Here is a 12074-nt window from a genome sequence, read left to right on the forward strand (position 1 = left end):
TAAGAGTCAAGTGAATTGGGAGAATGGTCAGGTGACATCGGAAAATGGTCATGTGACATCAGAGAATGGCCATGGCATGGAATGGAGTAATTGGGGACTATAGTTTAAGCAGTGTCAGCGGTGTTAGAAGGGTCAGCGGTGTTAGCGGTGTTAGCAGTGTTAGCAAAACCACGACCTGTGTCGTTGTGTTGATGAAGCTGCATGTAGGCATCCTCGTTATCTTTATCACTGTAAGAAAGGGTACAGTTTAAGTTCACTTATCGGCTGTTTTTAGCCTTGTTTTAAAGCTATTTCATCAACAGCTACTGTAAGGGCTGAAAAGTCTGAATTCACAACACTGCACTGCAAGTCAATTACCACTTACAGTCAGTAACCACTTATTCTGTTAATTATGATTTCCATTTGAAATAACAAACAAACACAGATACTGTACATACACACACACACACACACACACGCACGCACGCACGCACGCACGCACACACACACACACACACACGCACGCACCTTTTAATCCCATTGTTCCCCTGGCTGTTTGTCTTTGTGTGTGTTTTAATTAGCCCTCTTTACTAAATGATCTGTGTTGAAATATAGGTGATTTCTATGACTGTGGCTTCGTCTATGGGACTAGATGATAATCCCCCTGTCTCTTTTTGCCTGTTCATACTACCATCTTACACTACAGTAAATTACACTGGGTGGATGGGTCTATGCTGTATTCAAAGACTGTGTGTCTGCGTGCATGTCATCAGAGAGAAGGACACTGGTCTTGTGTGTCAATGAGAAAATGGACCAGTGCATGACGTTTTCGACCAATCAGTCCAAGTTGTTTTGATGTAGTATACTGCCGTACAGATAAAGAAAGACTGTGTTTATTCAAATGAGGAAATAGCTAATATCGAAAGGGTCAGAGTTGATTGCATGTGTCAGGGGGAAAAGCCTAGGCTATCTAATTCTACATAACGAGTGTCCATAAAGCAATCTCGCCTCAAGAGTGTGAAACACCGGCAGACACACTGTCTCAGAGGCCATGGCTGCGTCACTACACAGCGACAAAACGGGCCTGATGAATTGCTATCAGACAGAGAGACCCTCTCCACTCCACCATGCCACCCAGGCGTGAGCATGCATGTAAATGAACCTCTGCTTCCACCATAGCCAACACCTTGCACAGCACAAGGACTTCTAAATTGTATAACAACACAGAGCTCAACCTTACATTTACATTACATTTAAGTCATTTAGCAGACGCTCTTATCCAGAGCGACTTACAAGTAGGAAAGTTCATACATATTCATCCTGGTCCCCCTGTGGGGAATGAACCCACAACCCTGGCGTTGCAAGCGCCATGCTCTACCAACTGAGCCACACGGGACCACGCTCCTTCATACTCCCCTACCTCCTCAACACCTGCTGGTTTTCTTGACACTTTGCCATATTTAATCTAGGGACAAAGCACCAACATCTCCTCACACTCCTCCCTTAATGTTCACTCATCACCCCCATCTAAAAGATACTTTGCCTTCAAAAAGTATTCATACCCCTTGACTTATTCAAAATGTTGTTGTTACAGCCTCAATTCAAAATGGATTAAATATATATATTTTTTTACACACAATTCCCCATAATGACAAAGTGAAAATAGGTTTTTAGAAAAGTTTGCAAATGTATTGAAAATGAAATACACAAACATCTAATTTACATAGGTATTCACAGTCCTGAGTCAATACTTTTACAAGTACCTTTGGCGGTGATTAAGGCTGTGAGTCTTTCTGGGTAAATCTCTAAGAGTTTTGCACACCTGGATTGTACAGTATTTTCCCATTATTCTATAAGAAATTATGCAAGCTCTGTCAAGTAGATTGTTGATGATTGTTGTTCATTGTTAGACAGCCATTTTCAAGTCTTGCCATAGATTTTCAAGCAGATTTGTGTCAAAACTGTAACATGGCCACTCTGGAACATTCAATGTCATCTTGGTAAGCAACTCCAGTGTAGATTTTGCCTTGTGTTTTGGGTTATTGTCCTTGGTTTGTGCCGTGGCGGAGATCTTTGTGGTCTATACTCGGCCTTGTCTCAGGATGGTAAGTTGGTGGTTGAAGATTTCCCTCTAGTGGTGTGGGGGCTGTGCTTTGGCAAAGTGGGTGGGGTTATATCCTTCCTGTTTGGCCCTGTCCGGGGGTATCATCGGATGGGGCCACAGTGTCTCCTGACCCCTCCTGTCTCAGCCTCCAGTATTTATGCTGCAGTAGTTAATGTGTCGGGGGGCTAGGGTCAGTTTGTTATATCTGGTGGATTTCTCCTGTCTTATCCGGTGTCCTGTGTGAATTTAAGTATGCTCTCTCTAATTCTCTCCTTCTCTCTTTCTTTCTCTCTCTCGGAGGACCTGAGCCCTAGGACCATGCGTCAGGACTACCTGGCATGATGACTCCTTGCTGTCCCCAGTCCACCTGGCCTTGCTGCTGCTCCAGTTTCAACTGTTCTGCCTGCGGCTATGGAACCCTGACCTGTTCACCGGACGTGCTAAAAAAAGCCAACTGACATTTAATCCTGAGATTCTGACTTGCTGCACCCTCGATAACTACTGTGATTATTATTATTTGACCATGCTGGTCATTTATGAACATTTGAACATCTTGGCCATGTTCTGTTATAATCTCCACCCGGCACAGCCAGAAGAGGACTGGCCACCCCTCATCGCCTGGTTCCTCTCTTGGTTTCTTCCTAGGTTTTGGCCTTTCTAGGGAGTTTTTCCTAGCCACCGTGCTTCTACACCTGCATTGCTTGCTGTTTGGGGTTTTAGGCTGGGTTTCTGTACAGCACTTTGAGATATCAGCTGATGTACGAAGGGCTATATAAATAAATTTGATTTGATTAAATTTTATTTGAATTCAACTCCCACTGTCTGGTGGAAAGCAGACTAAACCAGGTTTTCCTCTAGGATTTTGCCTGTGCTTATCTCCATTCCTTTTTTTTAATCCTGAAAAACTCCCTTGTCCTTGCCGATGACAAGCATACCCATAACATGATTCAGGCACCACCGTGCTTGTAAATATGAAGAGTGGTACTCAGTGATGTGTTTGATTTGCCCGAAACATAACGCTTTGTAATCAGGACTGAAGTTAATTTCTTTGCCCCATTTTTAGCAGTATTACTTTAGTGCCTTGTTGCAAACAGGATACAGGTTTTGGAATATTTTCTTCTGTATAGGCTTTCTTCTTTTCACTCTGTCAATTAGGTTAGTATTGTGGAGTAGCTACAATTATCACGTTTCAGGTAAGACCCAAATACAGACTGTGTTGAAGTAACAATGTTTATTACAGCAACAGGGGCAGGCAAACAACAGGTCAGGTCAGGCAGAGGTTGGTAATCCAGAGTAGTGGGCAAAGGTACAGGATGGCAGGCAGGCTCAGGGTCAGAGGCAGGCAGAGGTTGGTAATCCAGAGTAGTGGGCAAAGATACAGCATTGCAGGCAGGCTCAGGGTCAAGGGCAGGCAGAGTGGTCAGGCAGGCAGGCTCAGGGTCAGGACAGGCAAGGGTCAAAACCAGGAGGGCAAGAAAAAGAGAGACTAGGGGAAAGCAGGAGCTGAGACAAAATGCTGGTTGACATGACAACAAGACGAACTGGCCACAGACAAACAGAGAAACAGGTATAAGTACCCAGGGGATAATGGGGAAGATGGGCAACAACTGGAGGGGGTGGAGACAAGCACAAGGACAGGTGAAACAGATCAGGGCATGACAACAATGTTGTCGATCCATACTCAGTTTTCTCATATCACAACCGTTAAACTCTGTAAATGTTTTAAAATCACCATTGGCCTCATGGTGAAATCCCTGAGCAGTTTCCTTCCTCTTCAGCAACTGAGTTATGAAGAACGCTTGTATCTTTGTAGTGACTTGGTGTACTGAAACACCATCCAAACTCTAATTAATGAAGTCCCAATGCTCAAAGGGATATTCCGTTTATTTTTTATATATATTTTTTTTACATATTTACCAATCAATGCCCTTCTTTGCAAGGCATTGAAAAACCTCCCTGGTGTTTCTGATTGAATCTGTACTTGAAATTCACTGCTCGATTGAGGGACCTTACAGATAATTGTATGTGTGGAATACAGAGATGGGGTAGTCATTCACAAATCATGTTAACCACTATTATTGAACACGGAGTGAGTCCATGTAACTTATTATGCAATTTGTTAAGCACATTTTTACTTCTTAACTTATTTAGGCTGGCCGTAACAAAGGGGTTGAATACATATCGACTCAATACATTTCAGCTTTTCATTGTTATTTAATTTCTAAAGTTTTCTGCAAACAAAATTCCACTATGACATTATGGGGTATTGTGTGTAGATCAGTGACACAAAATCTGAATTTAATACATTTTAAATGCAGGCAGTAACACAAGGAAATGTGGAAAAAGTAAAGGGGTGCGAATACTTTCTGAAGGCTCTTTATGTCACATTCTACATTCGCTATCACTCAAACTATCAAACCATAAGTCATGGCATCTTCCTCTCTCTATTCCCCTCCCTCCCGTCTCCTCCCTTCTTCCTCTCCTCTATTTGTCTTCTCGTGGAGGTGAAAGGCAGGAGCTTGGTATCAGAGTATCATAGCTGACAGTGTGCTACCAGGCTGATGCACGGATAGACTTAGAGCGCCAGGCGTACATCCCTGGACCATTGTTGCTAAATGCTACTGTTATAGGCTAGTCACTGCGCTAATTACTGTGAAAACACTGGTGCTAAACGCTACTGTTATAAGCTAGTCACTGCAGATAGATAGAGGGGCCATGTTGGCTACTGTAGATGGAGACAGAGGGACCATGTTGGCTACTGTAGATGGAGATAGAGGGGCCATGTTGGGTATTGTAGATGGAGATAGAGGGGCCATGTTGGGTATTGTAGATGGAGATAGAGGGGCCATGTTGGCTACTATACTGTAGATGGAGATAGAGGGGCCATGTTGGCTACTATACTGTAGATGGAGATAGAGGGGCCATGTTGGCTACTATAGATGGAGATAGAGGGGCCATGTTGGCTACTGTAGATGGAGACAGAGGGGCCACGTCGTCTACTGTAGATGTAGACAGAGGGGCCACATTGGCTACTGTAGATGGAGATAGAGATAGAGGGGCCATGTTGGCTACTGTAGATGGAGACAGAGGGACCATGTTGGCTACTGTAGATGGAGATAGAGGGGACATGTTGGCTACAGTAGACTGAGACAGAGGGGACATGTTGGCTACTGTAGATGGAGACAGAGGGGCCACGTTGGGTATTGTAGATGGAGATAGAGGGGCCACGTTGGCTACTGTAGATGGAGACAGAGGGGCCACGTTGGCTACAGTAGATGGAGACAGAGGGGCCATGTTGGCTACTATAGAGTAGGTTGAGATAGAGAAGGCATGTTGGCTACTGTAAATGGAGACAGAGGGGCCACGTTGGCTACTGTAGATGGAGATAGAGGGGCCACGTTGGCTACTGTAGATGGAGATAGAGGGGCCACGTTGGCTACTATAGATGGAGATAGAGGGACCATGTTGGCTACTGTAGATGGAGATAGAGAGACCATGTTGGCTACTATAGATGGAGATAGAGGGACCATGTTGGCTACTGTAGATGGAGATAAAGGGGCCACGTTGGCTACTATAGATGGAGATAGAGGGGCCATGTTGGCTTCTGTAGATGGAGATAGAGGGGACATGTTGGCTACAGTAGACTGAGACAGAGGGGACATGTTGGCTACTGTAGATGGAGACAGAGGGGCCACGTTGGGTATTGTAGATGGAGATAGAGGGGCCACGTTGGCTACTGTAGATGGAGACAGAGGGGCCACGTTGGCTACAGTAGATGGAGACAGAGGGGCCATGTTGGCTACTATAGAGTAGGTTGAGATAGAGAAGGCATGTTGGCTACTGTAAATGGAGACAGAGGGGCCACGTTGGCTACTGTAGATGGAGATAGAGGGGCCACATTGGCTACTGTAGATGGAGATAGAGGGGCCACGTTGGCTACTATAGATGGAGATAGAGGGACCATGTTGGCTACTGTAGATGGAGATAGAGAGACCATGTTGGCTACTATAGATGGAGATAGAGGGACCATGTTGGCTACTGTAGATGGAGATAAAGGGGCCACGTTGGCTACTATAGATGGAGATAGAGGGGCCATGTTGGCTTCTGTAGATGGAGATAGAGGGGCCACATTGGCTACTGTACTGTAGAAGGAGATAGAGGGGCCATGTTGGCTACTATAGATGGAGATAGAGGGACCATGTTGGCTACTGTAGATGGAGACAGAGGGGCCATGTTGGGTATTGTAGATGGAGATAGAGGGGCCATGTTGGCTACTATAGATGGAGATAGAGAGACCATGTTTGCTACTTTACTGTAGATGGAGATGGAGGGAGAATTGTGTCTACAGTAGATGGAGATAGAGAGACCATGTTGTCTCCAGTACTTTAGATGGAGATAGAGGTGCCATATAACCCTTGTTTTCGAAATTGTTTTATAGTGTCACTGTAATGTATGTGGAAACCACCATAAAAGGAGAATATTTAGTAATAAAGCAGGGAGAACTTTGACTCTAGTCCCCCCTACTGTGTCCACCAGTCCAGGACTAAGTTGTTTTTCACTACTGGATACCGGACAATTACCCATCCACTGTTGCATTTCCTCAATAAAGTAATTGTGTCAAGGAAAAACTAAATTCCAGAAAATGTACCGTAATTATTCATAATCCCATTCTGCGTTTTGATTTTCTTGCATACATTTGCATATTAATACTGCCTGTTTTAAGCGGTGAGCGCCGAGGGGTAGGAGTGAGCTATCCTGTGTGATAGCTCTCCCACGGTGGCCCAGTTGGGTGGCGGAGAGAGCCAGCTGAGACAGAGAGATGATCTCAGGGCCCTGTTGGGTGGCGGAGAGAGCCAGCTGAGACAGAGAGATGATCTCAGGGCCCAGTTGGGTGGCGGAGAGAGCCAGCTGAGACAGATAGATTATTGGTTTTGCTCTAGTTTGAGAGTGGGAGAGAGACAGAGAGAGACAGTGAGAGACACAGCGACACAGAGAGACACAGCGAGACAGAGACCGAGAGAGAGATATACAGAGAGAGACAGAGACCGTGAGAGAGAGAGAGACCGAGAGAGAGAGACAGAAAGAGACAGCGAGAGACGAAAACCGAGAAAGAGAGAGAGAGACAGAGACCGAGAGAGTGAGACAGTGAGAGAGAGAGAAATGAACTGCCAGTGAAAGATAGCCGGCTGTGTGTCTGTGTGTGTTTGTATACGTACATGCATGCATGTGCATGCGCAAGGCCGGATTAAGAAATCATAGACCCCCGGGCTTTGTTTTTTTTATAGGATTTTAGAAACACTTAAAACAAGGGTTGTGTTTCATGTAGGCTTACCCTGGCGTGACGTTTTGATAACCATGTAAATCTCTCTAGGACAAGGTGACTTTTATCAGTATATTCTCCTGTATTTACCGCCTCCAAAATGAAATGCTAATTAGCTGCTAATGTGGCTGTCATAAAGAACTACAGATACCATGATACTCTGGACGAGACTGACAAATCAAGGCAAAAGTAAGAATCTCTGGATTGACTATCTGATGTTAGCTGAATGTAGTCATGAATTAACTGGCAACATTTCTTTAAATTGACAATTCTGTGAATTGTTTTGCGCAAGTTTTAAATTGACACAATACCTGTTAGCAAAGGGGTCAGCTAGAGTTCAGGGGCTTAAAGGGATTTGAAGCAAAGGGGTCTGCTAGAGTTCAGGGGCTTAAAGGGATTTGAAGCAAAGGGGTCAACTAGAGTTCAGGAGCTTAAAGGGATTTGAAGCAAAGGGGTCAACTAGAGTTGAGGAGCTTAAAGGGATTTGAAGCAAAGGGGTCAACTAGAGTTCGGGAGCTTAAAGGGATTTGAAGCAAAGGGGTCAGCTAGAGTTCAGGAGCTTAAAGGGATTTGAAGCAAAGGGGTCAGCTAGAGTTCAGGAGCTTAAAGGGATTTGAAGCAAAGGGGTCAACTAGAGTTCAGGAGCTTAAAGGGATTTGAAGCAAAGGGGTCAGCTGGAGTTCAGGAGCATAAAGGGATTTGAAGCAAAGGGGTCAACTAGAGTTCAGGAGCTTAAAGGGATTTGAAGCAAAGGGGTCAACTAGAGTTCAGGGGCTTAAAGGGATTTGAAGTTTTGCATGTCTACTAATTAGCATTTTACAATCTGAAAGTAAATAGAGCCAAATATACTGATAAAAGTCACCTTGTCCGAGAGATATTTACATGGCTATCAAAACATCACGCCAGGGTAAGCCTACATGAAACACAGCCCTTATTTTAAGTGTTTCTAAAATTCCCTATGGGAAAAATGAATGAAGGAAAAATGATTGGAACCATCTCTCTGTTTGACTGCTAGGTTTTATGGGTATTACGACACCTCCGCTGTGGGGCTCTATCGCCCAGGCCAATGAAGCAACACACAGATTATTAGGAGGGAATATATTATCGTCTACAGTAAGAAACTAAATGCAATTTCCAGCGGCACACCTAATGATGAAGATGAAGGGTACTCACGGTGATGGCCGACGCGCTCTTAATGGCAATAGCCTACCTCAAAATGAGTTACTTTGAAAAACAGTGCTGCTGCTCTCAAATAATTGGGAGTTGTTGATAAAATAAAATTTCTATTGGTTCTACAGACAGATTAGTCTTCTCTTTTCAGCAGTAGTCATTTGCTTTCCAAACTGTACGTATTTCCGAGATTGTATTTTGGAATCTGCAAAAGGAAAACCTATAGCCGCAAACAACCATAGAAATATACTCCATAGATGGAGGTTCCAATTCAAGTCAGGCCTGGCAGCCATTGCATGAGTTTAACAGTCAAATTGCCAGGGTAAAAAGTTCCAAAACCCTTCTAAGGATTATATGTCTATGGCCACAAAGCAATGCAAAATAATTGCTGCCTTCCTGACTGTAGGCATACTGGTAACTGCCAAAATAAAGGAAACACTTGAGTAAATGAGGGATACAAAGAAGATGTTATTGTGTGGGGTGCATTTTCCTGGCATGGTTTAGGTCCACTTGTAGAATCAATGCCAAGGCTCATTGAAGCTCTTCTGGCAGCTCGTGGTGGCCCAACACCCTTTTAAGACACTTTATGTTGGAGTTTCCTTTATTTTGGAAGTTACCTGTATTTGATTGTGATAACACCAAATCTACCGTTATTTTTTAGAAACTATTGCTCCTCTGTTGCTAAATGATGCTCTCTGGTCTATTTTGAACATTGAGAGCGGGCTCCTGTGGTTGGATAAAAAATAATTACAAAAAAATAAATAATGCTATGTTTATTTGTACAGTTGAAGTCGGAAGTTTACATACATTTAGGTTGGAGTCATTAAAACTCGTTTTTCAACCACTCCCAACATTTCTTGTCAACAAACTATAGTTTGGGGAAGTCGGTTAGGACATCTACTTTGTGCATGACACAAATAATTTTTCCAACAATTTTTTACAGACAGATTATTTCACTTATAATTCACTGTATCACAATTCCAGTGGGTCAGAAGTTTACATAGACTAAGTTGACTGTGCCTTTAAACAGCTTGTAAAATTCCAGAAAATGATGTCATGGCTTTAGAAGCTTCTGATAGGCTAATTGACATAATTTGAGTCAATTGGAGGTGTACCTGTGGATGTATTTCAAGGCCTACCTTCAAACTCAGTGCCTCTTTGCTGGACATCTTGGGAAAATCAAAAGAAATCAGCCAAGACGTCAAGAAAAGAAATTGTAGACCTCCACAAGTCTGGTTCATCCTTGGGAGCAATTACCAAACACCTGAAGGTACCACGTTCATCTGTACAAACAATAGTATGTAAGTATAAACACCATGAGACCACGCAGCCGTCATACCGCTCAGGAAGGAGACGCGTTCCTAGAGATGAACGTACTTTGGTGCGAAAAGTGCAAATCAATCCCAGAACCACAGCGAAGGACCTTGTGAAGATGCTGGAAGAAACAGGTACAAAAGTATCTACAGTGGGGAGAACAAGTATTTGATACACTGCCGATTTTGCAGGTTTTCCTACTTACAAAGCATGTAGAGGTCTGTAATTTTTTATCATAGGTACACTTCAACTGTGAGAGACGGAATCTAAAACAAAAATCCAGAAAATCACATTGTATGATTTTTAAGTAATTAATTAGCATTTTATTGCATGACAAGTATTTGATACATCAGAAAAGCAGAACTTAATATTTGGTACAGAAACCTTTGTTTGCAATTACAGAGATCATACGTTTCCTGTAGTTCTTGACCAGGTTTGCACACACTGCAGCAGGGATTTTGGCCCACTCCTCCATTACAGACCTTCTCCAGATCCTTCAGGTTTCGGGGCTGTCGCTGGGCAATACGGACTTTCAGCTCCCTCCAAAGATTTTCTATTGGGTTCAGGTCTGGAGACTGGCTAGGCCACTCCAGGACCTTGAGATGCTTCTTACGGAGCCACTCCTTAGTTGCCCTGGCTGTGTGTTTCGGGTCGTTGTCATGCTGGAAGACCCAGCCACGACCCATCTTCAATGCTCTTACTGAGGGAAGGAGGTTGTTGGCCAAGATCTCGCGATACATGGCCCCATCCATCCTCCCCTCAATACGGTGCAGTCGTCCTGTCCCCTTTGCAGAAAAGCATTCCCAAAGAATGATGTTTCCACCTCCATGCTTCACGGTTGGGATGGTGTTCTTGGGGTTGTACTCATCCTTCTTCTTCCTCCAAACACGGCGAGTGGAGTTTAGACCAAAAAGCTCTATTTTTGTCTCATCAGACCACATGACCGTCTCCCATTCCTCCTCTGGATCATCCAGATGGTCATTGGCAAACTTCAGACGGGCCTGGACATGCGCTGGCTTGAGCAGGGGGACCTTGCGTGCGCTGCAGGATTTTAATCCATGACGGCGTAGTGTGTTACTAATGGTTTTCTTTGAGACTGTGGTACCAGCTCTCTTCAGGTCATTGTAGTTCTGGGCTGATCTCTCACCTTCCTCATGATCATTGATGCCTCATGAGGTGAGATCTTGCATGGAGCCCCAGACCGAGGGTGATTGACCGTCATCTTGAACTTCTTCCATTTTCTAATAATTGCGGCAACAGTTGTTGCCTTCTCACCAAGCTGCTTGCCTATTGTCCTGTAGCCCATCCCAGCCTTGTGCAGGTCTACAATTTTATCCCTGATGTCCTTACACAGCTCTCTGGTCTTGGCCATTGTGGAGAGGTTGGTGTCTGTTTGATTGAGTGTGTGGACAGGTGTCTTTTATACAGGTAACGAGTTCAAACAGGTGCAGTTAATACAGGTAATGAGTGGAGAACAGGAGGGCTTCTTAAAGAAAAACTAACAGGTCGGTGAGAGCCGGAATTCTTACTGGTTGGTAGGTGATCAAATACTTATGTCATGCAATAAAATGCAAATTAATTACTTAAAAATCATACAATGTGATTTTCTGGATTTTTGTTTTAGATTCCATCTCTTACAGTTGAAGTGTACCTATGATAAAAATGACAGACCTCTACATGCTTTCTTAGTAGGAAAACCTGTAAAATCGGTAGTGTATCAAATACTTGTTCTCCCCACTGTATATCCACAGTAAAACGACATAACCTGAAAGGCCGCTCAGCAAGTAAAAGCCACTGCTCCAAAACCGCCATAAAATAAACCAGGCTACGGTTTGCAACTGCACATGATCGTACTTATTGGAGAAATGTCCTCTGGTCAGATGAAACAAAAATAGAACTGTTTGGCCATAATTACCATCATTATGTTTGGAGGAAAAAGGGTGAGGCTTGCAAGCCGAAGAACACCATCCCAACTGTGAAGCATGGGGGTGGCAGCATCATGTTGTGGGGGTGCTTTGCTGCAGGAGGGACGGGTGCACTTCACAAAATAGATGGCATGATGAGGATGGGAAATTATGTGGCTATATTGAAGCAAAACCTCAAGACATCAGTCAGGAAGTTAAAGCTTGGTCGCAAATGGGTCTTCCAAATGGATAATGACCCCAAGCATACTTCCAAAGTTGTGGC

Source organism: Salvelinus alpinus, chromosome 8, assembly GCF_045679555.1.
Source record: "Salvelinus alpinus chromosome 8, SLU_Salpinus.1, whole genome shotgun sequence".
Taxonomy (NCBI): domain Eukaryota; kingdom Metazoa; phylum Chordata; class Actinopteri; order Salmoniformes; family Salmonidae; genus Salvelinus; species Salvelinus alpinus.